We start from the raw sequence: 12,469 nt of genomic DNA, 5'->3' as shown, positions 1-12,469 counted from the left end.
TGTGTTTTAATTGCATACATGAAAAATCACACCTTGTGGTGTGGACTTCTACATGTTTTGGCAAATGCACAGAGATGTATCTGCCAGTATGGTACCATGGAGAACAGTGACATTACCTGAAAATATTTCTCTACCTTTCTGTTAATGATGAGCCCTTTCCTCAACAGCTATTCTATGGAAATTATTAATCAGTAACTTTATGGTCAACCTCCCCTCTAAAACTCTCAAACCCTGGCAAATACTGATCTGTTTTGTTTTCCTATAGTTTTGTCTTTTCCAGAAGGTCATAAATGGAATCATGCATGTAGCCTTTGGCGTTAAATTCTTTTATTTAGCCTAATTATTTAGGATCATTATGCCTTTATGAAGAATTGACCTTTAGCGGTGCCTGGATAGCTCAGTCGGTTAAGTGTCTGCCTTTGGCTCAGGTCATGATCTCAGGGTCCTGAGATCAAATCCAGCATCGGGCTCTCTGCTCAGCAAGGAGTCTGCTTCTCTCTCTCTCCCTGTGCCCCTCCCTCACACTTGTGTGCTCTCTGTCACTCTCAATAAATAAAATCTTAAAAAAAATTAACTCCTTTGTCATTATAAAATGACATCTCTATTACTGCTAATATTATTTGCTGTGAAATCTGCTTTATCTGATATTAATAAAGGCTCATTGGCTTTCTTTTGATTGGTATTGCCATTAATTTTCTTTCTATCCTTTTACTTTAAACTTACTAATAGACAGCATATACTTGGGTCTTGTATTTTTATCCAATCTGGCAATCTCTTCCTTTTAATCAGGATATTTAAACTATTTACATTTAATGTCATTAATGATGTGTAGGTTTAAATCTATGATCTTGTTACTTCATTTCTATTTGCCCCAACTGGTGTCTTTCCCCTTTCCAACTATCTTTTGATTTAATTCATTCTGGGAGGAGTCATATTTTGTCATTCAATCTGCCAATGTCTTTTAATTGGTGTATTTAGACCTTAACATTTAATGTAATTATGGATATATTAAGGCTTAAATTTGACATTTAATTTTAATTTTTGTTTGTTCTCTCTCTCTCTTCTCTCTCTCTCTCTCTCTCTCTCTCTTTCCTTTTTCTGGGCTTTGTGTGGGTTACTTGACTATTTTTTTAATTTCATTTTGATTTATCTACAATACTTTTTAGTGTATCTCTTTGTATACCTTACTTAGTGGTTGCTGTAGATATCACAATATATGTATTCAAGTGGTGTGTTATTTACTCATATTTTTGCTCTTTCTGACTTCTTTTTTCCTTGATAATGTTCCAAGATTCTTTCTCTTATCATTTCCTTTCTGTTTAGAAAAATTTCTTTATCCATTCTTTTGGGGTAGGTCTGCTGACAACAAATTTTCTTAGTTTTACTTCATCTGAGAATGTCTTGATTTCCTTTTCATTTGGAAGGATATTTTCAATAGACTCAGGATTCTGGGTTAACAATTCTTTTCTTTCAACACTGGAAAAGCATCATGCCACTTCCTCCTGGCCTCCATGATATCATGAAAACCCTGCTTTCCTTTGAATTGGGAAGGTATTGTTTCTCTCTTACAGATTCCAAGATGTTTTTCTTTGTCTCCGTTTTCATAAGTTTGACTATTATGTGTCTTTATGCAGATTTCTCGGGGTTTCATTCAGCTTCTTGAATCCATATGTTTACATCTTTTGCATTAGGGAATCATCAGCCATTATTTCTTTGAATACCTTTGCAAACTCACTCTATTTCTCCTTTCATTTTAGGATTCCAGAGACATGAATGTTAGATCATTTAGTATATATCTAGATGTTAGATCATATTCTATATCTTTCTGTCCCTTATGATCTCTTTATATTTTTTATTCAACTTTCTCTCTGTTCTTCAGATTCTATAATTTCTCTTGTTTTATCTTGAAGTTTGCTGATTCTTTCCTATGTCCTCTTCATTCTGCTGGTGAATGCATCCATTGAGTTTTCTATTTTGGTTACTGTATAGTTTAGTTCCAAAATTTCTCTTGGGTTCCTATTTATATCTTCTATTTCTTTGTGAAGACTTCTTGGGTTTTTTTGCTAAGGTCTTCTATTTTTTTCATTTGTTTTAAGTCTGTGATTGCTCATTAAAATACTTTTATGATGGCCACTTAAATATTCTTGTCAGATAATTCTAACATCTATGTTATCTCAATGTCAGTATATGTTGATTATCTTTTCTTGCTCAGTTTGGTATCTTGGTTCTTGGTATGGCAAGTGATTTTCAGTTGAAGCCTGGATATTTGCAGATTATAAGATCCTGGATCTTTTTAAAAATCTTGTGTGATTGTTTTAAAAGATTTATTTATTTATTTTAGAGAGTGAGAGAGCATGAGCAGGGGAAAGGGCAGAGGGAGAGAAAAAGAGAAAATCCTCAAGGAGATTTCCCACTAGGCATGGAGCCCGACATGGGAGCTCAATCCCAGGACCCTGAGACCATTACCTGAGGCAAAATCAAGAGTTGGCTGCTTAACCAACTGGACCACCCAGTGCCCCTAAAATCTTGTGTTTTATCATGCGTCTTGTTACACTACTGATGAGAGTGAGAAAAGTGCCATCTTGTTACTGCCAGGTTCTCTTCTCAACCTCTGGTCATACCTGGGGAGGAGGCTCTTTATACTGTTAGGCAGGAGTAGGAATTCAGGCTTCCCATTTTGCCTTCTCTGATATCACTATGGCTACTAACGGGACGTTCACAACATGGTCTTCACTGACACCACAAGAGGTGGTGGACTCATTACCAGTGAATTGTTGTGAAAGTTCTGGTTCTCCACTAGGTCTCTCTTTTTTTTTTTTTTTTTTTAACAAGGCCCAGAGAAGTAAAAGATGAAGCCACCTGTTCAGCCGAGGTTAGAGTTGTTCATTGGGGCAAATTTACACAATAGCCAACCACCCAAGGAGGAGCTCCCGTTACAGGCCACGTTGAGCGCCCAGTCGGGCCCACTTAGCGTGCACTGTTCGGCATTTTATGGGTGGGGAAAATAGGCTCGCTCAAGAAAAGGCTCAATCTGTAGGCTTCAAAGTTCGGGCTCCTAATTTCTGCACGATTGCTTCCCCGAATTAACTTTACCCAGGAAAGCCAGACTTTTAGTTTTACTTTGTCCCGAATCCCCCCAAGAGCTTTTATGAGAGATCCTAACGGGTCCAATACAGTAGCTGGCACAGGAAGGCCTGCCCGGGGCCGGGAGCACTAAGTGGTGGTAAAAGTCATGACTCTCCACTAGGCCTCCTCTGGCACCATGCCCTTGGGAGGGGTAGGAGATGTCTAGTTACTTCCAGGTGGAGATAGAGACACAGGCTTTTCACATGGCCTCCAATGACACCACAACATGTGGTGGACTCATTACCAGTGAATTGTTGTGAAAGTTCTGGTTCTCCACTAGGTCTCCTCTAACATTATCCCAAGAGCAAGGGGTTGGGATGCTTTGTTACCACTAGGTGGATGTAGAAATCTAGGTTTACTATGCAGTTTCCACTCATGTCATGTGTAGAGGAAGGAAGGACTGGGGAACCTCATTAGTACCCTGTGGAAATGAGAGTACTGGCTCCCAATTTAGCCTTTTCTGATCCCACTTGTGATGTTGGGATTACTTTTCATAGGCTGGTAACTATTGTTTCATTATATTTCGTCCATGTTTTGGTTATTTCTGACAAGAGGATGAATCTGGTCCCTGTTACTCCAATTTGGCTAAAAGAATAACTTCCTATTTTCCTATTTTTTTCAGGTTTCAGTTTAAACAGTATGTCAATCACTATATGATTAAAAATATTTTCAGGCAGGTTCAGTAGGCATTTAATCATGAGTATTAAACTACAGACTAACCTACAGTTTGAACAATGAAAGCCTGTGAAATTAAAATTTAGAGATAGAGGGGAAAAAGGAAGAAAATAGTTTCATTACATACCAAGAAAAGTAGATTATTAAAAACAATACCACAATGTTCCAAGAAAATAATCACTATCGGATTTTTGTCAAAGGTTTTACTATATTCTACATAATTAAATCTTGTTCCAATGATATTATTCAACAGTCTGGTTTCATAAAGTCATCTCCTTCTAGAAAAAAACTAATCTGGAAATTATGCTTCCTGAGTTCCCTATAGGTTGAGAAGACTTCACCTATAGGGTTGTGGACTAGTGTTGAACTAGTCCAGCTAGTCTAACAAGTCCAGTGTTGGACAACAGTAGTAATATAAGCATATATCCATGAGCTCATTCCCTCAAACCCAGTTACATTAAAGCAGCCCAGAGTCTTGCTAAAGGCTAGAGGGTTCTGTTTGTTTTGGTTTTGTTTTGTTTTGTGTTTTGTTTTGTTTTGTTTTGTTTTGTTTTGTTTTAGAGGCTCCATACCCTATGTGGGGCTTGAACTCACATTCCTGAGATCAAGAGTTGGATGCTCTACTGACCGAACCAGCCAGCCACCCCTCTGCTAAAGGTTGTTTTTACCAAATCTCTTATGTTATCTTTGACATTTCCTTCCAAACTATTTGCCAATCTGTAACTTATGGCTCTGGCATTAAGTAAATGGGAAGTGAGAGCAGAAGTTTCTGATTGAGAAGATTATCACTTTATTCCAGGAACTCTGAGCGAAGAATGTAGTACCTTATTGAGATATAGTTCTGAAGCATGTAAACCTCCCTATAACATTTCATACCACTCTAATTGAGTATTACAAAGTACTGATGAGCAGAGGAATCGCTGAATCTAAAGTACCTTAGAATCTCTCCTATGAAATGTATATCACAGTCACTAACACCTGATAAGAGGTTTTTATATCTGGGCATAAATGTTTTTGAGAAGTCAGTCTATTGATCATGTGTCACCCCTTGCATAGGAATATAAGTGGAAATCTACACATATTATAAAGAGTAACCAGTATTACAAATATCTTTGTATTATAGCACGTGTCCTGCACAAAATTAACCTAGGAAAGATTGAGTTTCTTCTTTGATTTGACAGTTTTCTTCAGATTTTTCACCCTAGTAAAGAACAACCTTACCATTCTGTTGAGCCAATTAAGAAGATAATGAGCATACCAAGCAAAGCTAATTATTTCTAACATTTCTTCTTGCTCAAAAGTGCCAATTTATCAGTTATAAGATGAGGAAAAATCCTTTGGTGCTATCTAGCAGCTGTCTTGGGAGCAGTGAATATGGTTGGGGTGCCAATAAAACCTTTTCATTTGTATTACTCTGCTTTTGAGGCCTGAGCTCAGAGGAAAGCACCATTATATGAGTTTTCAGATGCAAATGTAATTATTTGAGGACAAAAAAGGGCCAGAGAGTAGCAATACCATATAACAACTATAATAGAATCATTCTATAATAAACATCAGAAAAGCAGTTTTTTATGACAGTGTCTTACAGTTGTCTATAGTGATGGAATTCCCAAAAGCATAAACTAGCATAAAAATTAACAGACTTTTTTGAGAATGCACAGTCAGATTGTGTGAGGCAAAAATCATCTGCCACCAAGGTAGATAGAATATACTGAAAACAGATAAGTATTTATTGCCTCATATTCAGAGCAAACAATACTCTTTTTTTTAAGATCTTATTTATTTATTCATGAGAGACCCAGAGAGAGAGGCAGAGACACAAGCAGAGGGAGAAGCAGGCTGCCTGTGGGGAGCCCGACGTGGGACTCAATCCCAGGACCCTAGGATCACTGCCTGACCTAAAGGCAGGTGCTCAACCAATGAGCCACCCAGGTGCCCCAGAGCAGACAATACTCTAATGACTAAAAATACTCATTTTATTTTGTCTTCTGAGCTACCAGTATTTCCTCTCACTTAAACATAAAATTTCTTAATAAAAAAGTAAACAAAATAAAAATTTATACAAGCATACTAAAAAATGAAAGATTATATTATTTGAAAATTTAAGATTTAGCTTTTACCCATTATAAAAATCAGTACTTTTTCTACATTGACAAGGATGTTTACATATAGTTGAGGATACATAAATTAAAGCTATTATAAGTGATTAATTACCTTTGCTTTTATTTATCTCTATTTACTTTGATTTCTTTAAAAAATTTCCAAGTAACCTAAGATTAGTAATTAATCACGTCAATAGTTTATAGAATATCTTAAATTATGATTGCAAGATTCTGAATAAGCTGTAAATTAATGAACAATGCATTCACAGTTGATATTAAAAAAATAACTTCTCGGGGAAGCCGGGTGGCTCAGCGTTTTAGCGCTGCCTTCAGCCCAGGGCTGATCCTGGGAACCCGAGATTGAGTCCCACGTCAGGCTCCCTGCATGGGGCCTGCTTCTCCCCCTTCCTGTGTCTCTGCCTCTCTCTCTGTGTGTGTCTCTTGTGAATAAATAGATAAAATCTGAAAAAAGTAACATCTCAGAAAATTATAACAATGAAATTTTACATAGTATAAGTGGACTAAGGTTTACATATGTTAAAATATTGGCTGGCATTCACAAGAATAAAAATAAATCAGAAGGATATCAGTTATTATAATTCAATTTAGTTGAGCATCTATGTTTAGATTTACATGTTCCTAAAATTTTTGTGTCGGTAATGATCACTTTCGTCACCTATACGACAAGTATAAGAGAGTCCCTAGTACTTTGATTATTTTATATGAAAATAAAATCACATATTGCATATACTTTATACAGAAAGAACACATATATCTTTTACTAATTAATTATTTTAAATTAGGATTTGTTCCTTGTAGAGCACTTTAAGGTTCACAGCAAAATGGAGAGGAAAATACTGATCTTCCCGGCCCCCACAAATGTATAGAATGCCCCATCATCAACACTCCTCACCAAAGTAGTACATTTATTACAACCAGTGAACATAAATTGGCACATCATAATCCACAAGGTCAATAATTTACATATTAGTTCAATCTTGGTGTTGTACATTCTATGGGTTTGGACAAACATATGATATATATCCATCATTTTATGGCATCACAAAGAGTATTTCCACTGACCTAAAAGTCCTCCGTGTTTTGCCTATTTTTCCCCTCAGCAACCTCTGGCAAGCACTGATCCTTTTATTCTGTCCATAGTTTTGTCTATCCCAGAATGCCATAGAGTTGGAGTCATACAATATGTAGACTTTGAAGATCGCCTTCTTTGACTTAGTTATATGCATTTATGTAACCTCCATGTCTTAAATGGCTTGATAGCTCATTTCTTTCTAGTGCCGAATAAGATTCCATGTCTAGAAAAATTCCATTGCCTAGATGGATCCCAGCTTATCCCTTCACTTACTGAAGGGCATCTTGGTTGCTTCTAAGTTTTGACAATTATGAATAAAGCTGCTATAAACATCCATGTACAGGTTTTGTGTAGACATAAGTTTTTGATCCCTTTGAATAAATAGCAAGGAGCACAGCCATAGGATCTATAGTTAGAGCATGTTTAGTTTTGTAAGATATCTCCAAGCTGTCTTCCAAAGTGTCTATACTGTTTTGCCTTCCCAATCAGCAATAAATGAGAATTCCTATTGCTTCACTGGCATTTGGTGTTCTCAGGGTTCTGGATTTGGCCTTTCTAATAGGTGTGTAGTGGTATCTCATTGTTGTTTTAACTTGCATTTCCCTGGTGGCATATGATGGGGAGCATATTTTCATATACTTATTTGTCATCTACGTATCTCTGATGAGGTGTCTGTGAAGATACTTGGCCCATGTTTCAATGACATGGTTTGTTTTTTTGCTGTTCAGTTTTAACAATTCTCTGTGTGTGTATAATTAAATTTTTATTCAATTTATTTAAATTTTAAAAATAAGTTTACCACCTTCTCTTATCCTCTACCCCTGCCTCTTGCAACCACCAATCTCTTCTGTGAGCATGTTTTGTCATTGTTATTGTTAAGATTCCACATATAACAGATCATACAGTTTTTGCCTTTCTCTGTCTGACTTAATTCACTTAGCATAATGCTCTCAAGGTCCATTCATGCTCTTGAAAATGGCAGGATCTCATTCATTTTCATGGCTGAACAGTACTCCTGTGTGTGTGTGTGTGTGTGTGTGTGTGTATGTGTGTGTGTGTGTGTCCCATATCTTCTTTCTCCATTCATCCACTGATGAACACTTAGGCTATTTCCATGTCTTGGCTATTATACAATAATGTTGCAATGAACATGGGAGTGCATGTATCTTTTCAAATTAATGTCTGTATTTCCTTCAGGTAAATTTCCAGAGTGGAATTGCTGAATCACAAGGTAGTTCTATTTTTTATTTTTTTTTAAGAACACTCATACTATTTTCCATAGTGGTGGAACCAATTTACATTCCCATCAACAGTGAAAAGGGTTTCCTTTTCTCCACATCCTTGCCAACACTTGTTATTTCTTGCTTTTTTCTTTTCAATAAAGCCATTCTAATGGATCTGAGGTGATATATCATTGTGGTTTTGATCTGCATTTCCCCAGTGATTAATGTTGTTTTGGTTAACAGTCCTTTATCAGATGTGTCTTTTGCAAATATTTTCTCCCAGCCTCTGGCTTGTCTTCTCATTCTCTTGACATTGTCTTTAAAAGAGCAGAAGATTTTAATCTTAATAAAAGTATAGCATATCAGTTCTTTCTCTCATGGACTGTGCGTTGGTATTGTATCTAAAAAGTCACTGTCATACCCATGGTCACCTAGAATTTTTCCTATGTTATCGTCTATGAGCTTTATAGTTTTGTGTTTTACATTTGGGTCTGTAATCCATTTTGAGCTAATTTTGTGCAAGGTATGTGTCTAATTTCATTTTCTTGCATGTGGATTTCCAGTTGTTATAACACTACTTATAGAAAAACTATCTTTATTGTATTATCTTTGCTTCTTTGTCAAAGGTCAGTTGACCATATTTATGTAAGTCTATTTATGAGCTCTCTGTTCTGTTCCATTGATCTGTTTGTTGTTCACCAATACCACAATGTCTTGATTCCTGTAGCCCCTTATAGGAAGTCTTGAAATGAGGTAGTGTCAGTTCTCCAATCTTGTTCTTCAATATTATATTGGCTATTTTGGGTCTTTTGCCTCTTTATATAAACTGTAGAATCAGTTTGTCAAGAACCACAAAATAACTTGCTGAGACTTTGATCTTAATTCCAGGAGAACCCAAATTGCAACAGTAAGTACATAAGTAAATAGGTTGCGTTTGATAATACTATTTGTATGTATAGAGACAGTTCTAGCTCTTAGTCTATTCCAGCCAGTCCCTGAAGTCACTATGCCCAACATAATAAGTTATATTTTTCTTGAATATCACAGAATAAGACAGTGTATTCTTGGGCAGCCCCAGTGGCTCAGCGGTTTAGCGCCTCCTTCAGATCAGGGTGTGATCCTGGAGACCCGGAATCGAGTCCCACATCAGACTCCCTGCATGGAGCCTGCTTCTCCCTCTGCCTGTGTCTCTGCCTCTCTCTCTCTCTCTCTCTCTCTCTCTCTCTCTGCCTCTCATGAATAAATAAATAAAATCTTTAGAAAAAAAGGCAGTGTATTCTTGTGATATTAGCTGAAAAGAATTTCTGTTCCTTCTTCATCTCAAGATGGATCCCTCTATTTGGATGAGATGTTCTCATGGTGCATACAAATGACCAATTACCTATAATTTTTCAAATGTATTTTACACAAACAGGCAGCTCTATATCTAGGAACTGAATCTATACGTCAAATTGGGAAGAACTGACCTTGAAAATATTGAGTCTTCCTATCCATAAATATGGAATGCCTATTTATTTAGTTCTTTGATTTCATTCACCACAGTTTTATAGTCTTCCTCATATAGATCTTGTGCATATATTTTTAGATTTATACCTAAGTATTTCATTTGGGGGTACCAATGTAAATGATATTGTGTTTCTAATTTCATATTCCACTTTTTTTTTTCTGTGGGTATATAGGAAAGTGATGGACTTTTGTCTCCTGCTAAAATCATTTATTAATTCCAGAGGTTTTGTTTGTGAATTCCTTTGGATTTTCTACAGAGACATTCATATCATATACAAAGACAGTTTTACTTCTTCCAATCTGTATACTTTGTATTTCCTTTTCTTGCCTTATTGCATTAGTTAGAACTTCTCTATGATTAGTAATGAGAAGGAATATTCTTGCCTTGTACATGATCTTAGTGGGAAAAATTTAAGTGTCTCATCATTAAGTATGATGTTAGTTGCAGTTATTTTTGTTTATGTTCTCTATAAAATTTAGGATGCTATAACTATCTTTTTAAACAAATATAACAAAATAGTTCAACTTGTATATGATTTATGATAATCAAAAGTCATAAACATTCATAATTATCTCATGTATTTGTTACATAATATTTAAACTATTCTAATTTTGCTTGAAAGTCTTCATTTAGAACATTTTCTTAAAATTGGCATTGATAACAACGTCCACTCCTGTTTATCTTAGTAATCTAAAGGTCAGCCATTCTGTAAAACTTAATTGTTCCCTTTTGAGCACATTTTCCCTTTTTTATTTTTCCTTTTTAGTGTATAAGTACTTGAGACCATTTATTCTAAATATACATAAGCTAAGTCCCTAGACTATTTAAATATGTGTTCCACTAAATATGATAACTTTAACAAGCTTGTTAATTTCCCTCTAGATTAAGCTATTTAGTTTCACAAAACTACATGACTGAGGAGGTGGACCCCTTTATGCTCCACCGGGATTCCCTCTCATTGAGAGACATGCCCCAGCTTCTGGGGGTGATGTAAACAGGAAGCCTTCATTTGTCAGTGATATCTCAGTCACGAAGTTAACCACTATCATGATCCATGTGGACACTGAATGTGTGGCCATCCTGACACAACTGGAAACAATTCTCAAGGACTATTTTAACTCCAAAGTGCCCTCGTAGGGTTGTCCAAGGCATCTATAGGGCCTGCATTACAGTTTGGACTTCTCCATGTGTGCATATGTGTTTTATCCCCCTCCCTTTCAGAGGTGTTGATCTCTTCATACCTGCCTGCTAAACCCTACCTCTGGATCTACTTCCAGGAGAACTTAACTTGCAACAGTAAGTAGGTAAGTAAATAGTTTGCATTTGATAATACTATTTATATCTATAAAGATAGTTCCAGCTAGTCCCTGAAGTCACTATGCCCCACACAAGAAACTATCGTTTTCTTTAACATCACAGTATGTTACTATACTTTTTATATTACTATATTTTTTATATTAGTTGAAAAGAATTTCTGTTCCTTCTTCTCAAGATGGATCTCTCTGTTTGGACTAGATGATCTCATGGTGCATACAAATGACCAAGTCCTACAACCAATTACCTATAACTTCAAAAGTATTTTACACAAATAGGCAGCTCTATATCTAAAATCTTTCTGTTTACAAACACAAAGAATTACAAATGACTATCTAAAGACATATACCATAATGCAAAAAATAGCCAGGCCAATTATACAATTTTAGGTAAAAGAAAAATGAAAATAAGTCACAAAGTCCTTGCCTTCAGTGTTTCACTGGAAACAGAATAACTTCCTGCAACCAACTTAATAAATGAGTGCTTTCACACCCTGTCTTTGCTAGGGGCTTCAGTCATCCCTTAGTAGCATAATATCATACACTGACCAAAAGAGTAGAACATCAAACTCAACTCACCTTTTCTTCAGTCCTCTGACGTCCTTCTGACATCAAGTAACTTCCGGGAACTTATAGGAGGAGAGAAGATGGTCCCATTCACTGTAATTGCCCAAATCATGGGGACATCCAATACTTTGGCTCCAAACTCCCTCTCCAAGTTTTCAATGTCATTCTTAGTGTGCTATTCCTTGTTTCAGGGCTGTTTTCTTCTTCATTATCGTAGGTTCTCATGAGTTGAGCCGTCTTGGTAGGACCTCCAAATTCTTAAGAAAAACAAATATGGCAAATTTATTACATTAAAGTTTTATTTAAGTTTCATTGAAGAGACTAGGCCTCTAAACCTGCCATGTAAAATATATATTTTTTAAGATTTTTATTCATTCATGAGAGACACACAGAGAGAGGCAGAGACACAGGCAGAGGGAGAAGCCGGCTCCCAATAGGGAGCCCGATGTGGGATCCAGGACCCCAGGATCACGCCCTGAGCTGAAGGCAGACGCTCAACCACTGGGCCACCCAGGCATCCCCATGTAAAAGATTTTACTCTTGGTAGAGACACAGAAAAAAACTGATTAGGAAATCATTGTTAGACTAGATACACGATGAAAAAGAATATTTAAAGATATTTAGACTGCTACACGATATTTCAGAGGAAAGAGGTAAAGAGGTTTCTGTTCTTCTCAGGGCCCTGTTACTCAGCTGTCCTGTCCCCCACCTACACAGGTAATGGAAGAATGGCTTTTTTTTTTTTTATCATAAAGCTCTTGTTTCTCAGTCATCTGCTACCATTCAGTTTTTTTAAAAGATTTTATTTATTTATTCATGAGAGACAGAGAAAGAGATGTGGCAGAGACACAGGCAGAGGGAGA

The 12,469-nt window shown here is 36.4% G+C and overlaps 1 protein-coding gene across 15 annotated transcripts in view; it reads right to left on the bottom strand.

The window, feature by feature from the left end:
- The window catches only part of LOC144308397 (uncharacterized), a 469,309-nt gene that overhangs the window by 130,782 nt on the left and 326,058 nt on the right, over positions 1-12,469 (bottom strand). For 14 of the 15 annotated variants that reach the window (XR_013374874.1, XR_013374875.1, XR_013374873.1 and 11 more), the window contains one exon: positions 11,619-11,863. The gene's annotated coding sequence lies outside the window, so the exon portion shown is untranslated. Of the gene's footprint in view, positions 1-6,316; positions 8,537-11,618; positions 11,864-12,469 lie in introns of those variants that run through there. The other variant, XR_013374857.1, reaches the window with a different exon arrangement.

The sequence above is a fragment of the Canis aureus genome, chromosome X, assembly GCF_053574225.1.
Source record: "Canis aureus isolate CA01 chromosome X, VMU_Caureus_v.1.0, whole genome shotgun sequence".
Lineage (NCBI taxonomy): Eukaryota > Metazoa > Chordata > Mammalia > Carnivora > Canidae > Canis > Canis aureus.
The sequence above is the reverse complement of the archived record's forward strand: the minus strand, read 5'-3'. Positions and strand labels throughout refer to the sequence as shown.